The sequence below is a fragment of the Elaeis guineensis genome, chromosome 1, assembly GCF_000442705.2.
Source record: "Elaeis guineensis isolate ETL-2024a chromosome 1, EG11, whole genome shotgun sequence".
NCBI lineage: Eukaryota > Viridiplantae > Streptophyta > Magnoliopsida > Arecales > Arecaceae > Elaeis > Elaeis guineensis.
This window is the reverse complement of record NC_025993.2, coordinates 185,162,765-185,169,360: the sequence shown is the minus strand read 5'-3', so window position 1 is coordinate 185,169,360 and position 6,596 is coordinate 185,162,765.

Here is a 6,596-nt window from a genome sequence, read left to right as displayed (position 1 = left end):
CAAGGTCAGGGGGTCGCACCACGTCGTCTGGCGCCCGGATCCCCGAGGGAGCGTCAGCCCTGGCCGACCATAACTTGGCCAGGAGATTATGCCAGGGGACCCTCCTTCCGACTGACGTGGAGGTTCTGAAGGCTCGACAGGTGACCGAGATGCTGTCTTCCTTTTATCCGACCATGATCGGGGTAAGTTCTGCCTCGCCTCCTTCCTTCATTGCGGTCTTTATTATTTTATCTTTCTGACGGTCGGTTTCTATTTGCAGTTGATTTATACCATGTCCGAATTAGAGGCCGGATACCGGAGGTTCGGGGACGTCCGGGCGGCCTGGAAGGACAGGGCGGCGACTGTCGAAGCTGAAAAGGCGGTACTAGTCGAGCAGTTGAAGCTGTCGATCGATCAGGAGGTGAGACTTGAGGATGAGATCTCTCGTCTCACGGACGCCTTGGCTGCCTCGAGGGCCGAACTTAAGTCGGCCTGTGGGGAAGCCAAGCACAAGGGTCGGATCGCTCACCGATTGCGGCACGAGCGGGATGGCATCGTCGTCGAACTCGAGGCCGAACGCGAGCAGCTCCGGATTAGCCTGGAGAATCTCGCCAAAGCCGAGGAGGACTTGTCAATCGCCCAAGCCAATGCTGACAGCGAAGACGGAGGCAGAGTCGACGAAAGAGTCACTTGATCGAGCAGAGGTGGAGGTGAGGTCGGTGAAGGAGTCATTGGGTCGGGCGATGGAGGACTTCCGCGGCTCCGACAAATATCAGGAGGAACTCCTGGAAAGCGGCTTCACGTCGTACCGGGTGGGGTACGAAGATGCTCGGGATGCAGTCCAGGCTTTGTACCTGGAGCTCGACCTCAGCGGCATCATCCCCCCAGGACCCGAGGACCAAGCCACGGAAGAGGTGGCCGACCCATCGTCGGGAGACACTACTGTGGTGGAGGAAACCGTCCCGGAGCAGATCATCGAAGAGGAGACGGCCCCGACCTCCGACCCAGTGCCGACCGGAGTGGATACACCGGCTGCCCCCGAGCTCCTCCCGATCGAAGAGGTCGACTCCAAAGAATAATCGGGGTCTTGTTGCTTTTGTTTCGCTTTATGTACCTGTAATCGGACTTCGGCCCAATTTTGTAGACTTAATGAAATTAAGCATTTTCAGCTTTCTTCCCTTTTTATGTTAAGATGCACTCTAACTTAGGGTCGTAAAGTCGTAGAGTCATAGAGTCGCAAAGTCGTAGAGTCGTAGAGTCGCAGACCCGACATACCTTATTAGGTCACTCGGTAACATCCCAAGTCGTTAGCCGAGATAGTCGGTAACGTGCACCATGGAAAAGGCAAGGCGAATTTCGATCACAGACCGTCCGTCCTGGTGGTCGTAGTGTGCGACCGTCGGAGGCCTGAGCCGAACGTCCGTCGCCCGATCGTGAGTCGGAGGTCAAAGTCGAGTATGCATCGTCCCGACATGAGTCAGGCACGTTCGTTGAGTCAAGGTCGACCAACCTCCGGACACATGTCCGTTGGGTCGAAAGTCGTCCGATGTGACCAGTCGGATAGCGTCCGACGCATTCGATCCAGAAAATGATGGCAAGTCGAGTTCTCGTTACCCAGACTGTAGTTGGGCACACACATCGTGGTGCGTGATAAACGGTGGCAAGCCGAATATCCTTCGATCGGTCGTGACCTGATCGGTAGGCTGCGAACGTGACCTTGATCATGTTGGCGCTTAGCCTTTTTTGGCTGGGGCCAAGTCGGCAAGCTAGCCGATTGCTTTGCTCGAGAGTCTGTCTGTAGAAGGAGTGTAGCTCCCATCGTTATGGATACATCGGTCATCGTAAGTGTCCGATGTGTTGTCGGCGATCGGGCCGTTGATTCTCAACGGAACGTTGGGCCCAAGTCGGGGCGCCGGAGCTTGTATTCCCGACGAGCGCCGACCCACAGTCGAAGAGTCAAGATCCCAGACTTCGAAGTTTTGAAACTGAATTTGTATTCCGGTTGAGGGGATACAGAGCTCACTGGTAGTACAACCTCAGATTATCGGCATTTCAAGTCTGAGGGATGGCCGTTCCATCCAGGGTCTCTAGTCGGTAAGCTCTCAGCTCGTAGGTGTCGGCTATCTTGTAGGGTCCCTCCCAGTTCAAAGACAACTTCCCCCGATCCAAGGGCTTCGAGACTTCTGCCTTTCTTAAGACCAGGTCTCCGGGTAGGAAAAGCTTCGGCTTAACCCTGGTGTTGTAGTATCGGGCCACCTTTTATCGGTAGGAAGCCATACGGATTTGTGCCTCACGTCGGAGTTCGGGCAAAAGGTCTAAGTCGGCTCTCCGGCACTCAGAGTTGTCCGGCTCACGATACTACTCAACTCTAATCGACGGTAACCCAATCTCCAGCGGGATCATTGCTTCCGTTCCGTAGGCCAAGTTGAAGGGAGATTCTCCAGTTGAGACACGGGGCGTCGTCCGATATGCCCACAGGACGGAGTTCGATTCTTCGACCCATAGGCCTTTAGCTTCATTTAGTCGGGTCTTTAGTCTGTGTAGAATGGTCTGGTTGGTCACCTCGACCTCACCGTTGGACTATGGATGCCCGACCGAGGTCAGTCGGTGCGTGATATAAAATCTCGCACAGAAGTCTCTGAAGTCCTGGTTGTCGAACTGTCGTCCGTTGTCGGTAATAATGGTGTTTGGCAATCCAAACTTGAAGATGATGGACTTCTGAACGAAGTCTTCCATCTTTCGCTCAGTGATTTGCGCTAAAGGTTCGACTTCCACCCACTTAGTGAAGTAGTCGATCGCGATGACTATGAACTTTCGTTGATCGGATGCCAGAGGAAAAGGTCAGAGTATGTCGATTTCCCACTGGGCGAAGGGCCACGGGGTGACGACGGGAGTGAGTTGGCTGGCGGGTCGGTGTTGTATGTTGGCATACCTTTGGCATGGTTCGCACCTCCGAACCAACTCAGCCGCATCCTTCTTCATAGTGGGCCAGTAGTAACCCTGTCGCAGGACTTTGTAGGCTAAGGATTTGCCCTCCAAGTGATTACCGCAGATCCCTTCATGTACTTCTCTGAGGGCATAGTCCGCGTCGATCAGCCCCAGGCACTTCAGCAAGGGAAGGAAGAACGACCTTTTGTATAGTCGGCCGTCCACCATCACGTATTGGAAAGCCACCCATCGGAGTCGTTTGGCTTCCGCAGGGTCTTCGGGGCTAGTTCCATCGGTCAGGTACTGAGCGATCGGATTCATCCAGTTCGGCTCTGTCGCCAATTGTAGCACCTCTTCGATCTTGTCGATGCTCGATTGTTCAAGACTTTCTATGAATGTCCGGCCCAAGGTGCTGTAGTTGGATGTCACGAGCCTGGAGAGTGCGTCGGCCCAAACATTTTCGGCCTTGGGGATGTGGAAGATCTCGAAGTACTTGAAGGGTGCTACAAGATCTTTTACTTTTTGGTGATATTTGGCCATGGTCGGATCTCACGCTTCGAACTCGTCTTTTACCTGTCCAACGATCAGTTGAGAGTCGGAGAAGACTTTGAGGCGGTCGACTCCGAGCTCCAATGCCAACCTCAAAATCGCGACGAGTGCCTCATATTCGACTTGATTATTGGAGGCCTTGAAGTCAAATCGGAGGGCGTGCTCGGTAACTACTCCCTCCGAGTTGGTGAGCAGGAACCCGGCCCCGCTCCCCCGAGCGTTGGAAGCTCCATCGATGTGCAACACCCAGGTTGAATCGGGGTCACATTCGGAGGTCCCATCCTCCTCGGGGCTCCCCTCTCCCGACGCTCGGTCGGTTGTCAGGCATTCCGCGACAAAGTCGGTCAGAACCTGGGCTTTCAGAGCAGGTCGCGGTCGGTATTGAATGTCGAACTCGCTCAGTCTCACAGCCCACTTCGCCAGCCGTCCTGATGTGTCAGGGCGGTGCAGGATTGCTCTTAGGGGTTGGTCAGTGAGAACCACGATAGCGTGCGCCTGGAAGTATGGACGGAGCCGCTGTGCTGAAATGACCAGAGCAAATATCATTTTCTCTGCTTTCGAGTACCGAGTCTCGGCTTCGTGAAGCACTTTGCTGACATAATATATTAGTTGGTGAACTCGGTTCTCATTCTCTCGGACGAGCACCAAACTAACTGCCTCTGGTGAGGTAGCCAAGTAAAGATACAGTACCTCCCCGACCTCCGGCCTCACGAGTAAGGGCGGAGAAGTCAGATATTTCTTCAGTTTCTCGAAGGCTCGTCGGCACTTGTCTGGCCAAAAGAAGTGCTTTGCCTGTCTCAGGGTTTTGAAGAACGGGAGGCATCTCTCGGCCGATCGAGAAATGAATCGGCTGAGCGCGATGATCCTTCCGTTGAGTTACTGCATCTCCTTTTTGGTGTCCGGATGTCGCATGTCGATGATTGCTTTGATCTTCTCGGGGTTGGCCTCGATTTCTCGTTGCAAAATGAGGAATCTGAGAAACTTCCCCGAGGTTACTCCGAAGGCATACTTAGTTGGGTTCAGCTTCATCCGATGTCGTCGCAGAGTGCAGAAAGTTTCTTCGAGATCTTGCACGTGATCTGAAATTTACGCACTCTTCACCAGCATGTCATCCACGTACACTTCCATGTTGCGCCCAATTTGGTCCTTGAAGACCTTATTGACAAGTCGCTGGTAAGTAGCTCCGGCGTTCTTCAGACCGAAGGGCATTACTCTGTAACAGTAAAGGCCCTTGGCGGTCACGAAGGCTGTATTCTCCTCGTCCTCAGACGCCATTCGGATCTGGTTGTATCCGACGAAGGCATCCATGAAGCTGAGCAGATGATAATCGGACGTCGCATCCACCAGCTGGTCGATCTTCGGAAGTGGAAAGCTGTCCTTCAGACAGGTCCGATTCAAGTCGGTGTAGTCGATGCAGATCCTCCACTTTCCATTGGCTTTCTTCACCATAACGACATTCGCGAGCCAATCGGGATAGGTAGTTTCTCTAATGAAGCCCGCCTCGAGTAGCTTATCCACTTCCTCGTCAATGGCCTTCTGTCTTTCAGGAGCAAAAGACCGCTTCTTCTGCCTCACCGGCCTCATTGCTGGGTCGATGTTGAGTCGGTGTGTCATCGTCTCCGGGAGGATGTCCGACATATCTGCTGCCGACCAAGTGAATACGTCGGCATTGGCCTTCAGCAGCTCCACCAGCTGTCGTCGCTTGGGGTCGGATAATTGAGACCCGACCCAGACCACTCGTTCGGGATTCTCCGTTATCGAGATGGAAACAAGTTGTTCGGCCGGTTCACCCCATTCTTCTTCTTCCCGTTGGTCCAACTTGTCGACCATCAGGGAGCCCTTCGATTCATCGCTTTGAGCAGAGATCTGAAAGTATCGCCGGGCGAGCTGTTGATCTCCGCGCATCTCTCCGACTCCATTTTTGATCGAAAACTGAACCAGGAGATGATACGTCGAGACTATCGCCCTGAGGGTGTTTAGTCCGGGCCTTCCAAGTATGGCGTTGTAGGTCGAAGGCACTCAGACAATCGCAAAGGTCAGGTGGACTGTGCTTGCCGCGGTTCGGTTCCCGCTTTCACGGATAGAGTAACTTCTCCTTCCATCGTGACAGCATCTCCAGTAAAACCTATCAGGGGTGTAGAGACTTTCTTGAGTCGATCAGCCGACAGTCGCATTCGGAAGAAGGTCGAGTAAAATAAAACATTCATCGAACTTTCATTATCTACAAAAATTTTTCTTACATCATAATTTGCTATTGATACCGAGACAACAACAGCGTCGTCATGGGGAGTTTGGATGCTCCGAACATCTTCATCTGTAAAAGTAATTACATCGTCTTGGCGCAGCTTCTTCGCCGGCTCCCCCCCAACAGTTATTCCCGGGCCCAGTCTTTTAGAGATCATATTGATGACCCCGGTCGTAGGCTGGTTAGTCGTTGCTTCTTCAGTCAGCTGGGGTCGTCGGTCGGTGACGGGCCGAGTCGGCGGATTCCTCCAAAATTTGCCGAGATATCTCCGGCGTATGAGGGCCTCGATCTCATCCTTGAGTTGGATGCACTGCTCGGTGTTGTGACCATGGCCCCGATGGGATCGACAGTACTTTCGCCTGTCGAGGCCCTTTGCCTTCAAAGGAGAGGGCCGTCGCAGATATTCTTCCCCTTCGATTTCTATCAAAATCTGCGCACGAGGAGCAGAGAGAGGGGTATAGGAATCATACCGGGGGCGCGTCGGCCTCGGACTCCGCAGTCGAGGTGATCTCGAGCTCCGTCGTGGGGGTGAGACCTGTCTGTCGGTCGGGGGCCTGCTAGGCTCAGCAGGGGCCCGACCCTTCCTTCGCTTCTCCTTCGGGCCCCTAGACTCGGTCAGACGCTGGTCGGAAGCTCCTTCATCTACGTGCATATATTTGTACGTGCGCTCCAGCAGTTCGGCGTACGTTCGAGGGAGGGTCTTGTCTAGGAAGTATGTGAATCGAGATGCCTTCAGCCCCCGCTTCATGGCCGAGATAGCCATATTCTCGTTGAGATCCCGAACCTCCAGCGTGGCCGTGTTAAATCGCACCACAAAGTATCGAAGCATCTCGTTTTCTCCCTGTTTGAGGGAGAAAAGGCTGTCTGAGGTTCGTGGTGGCTTCCGACTGGTGCT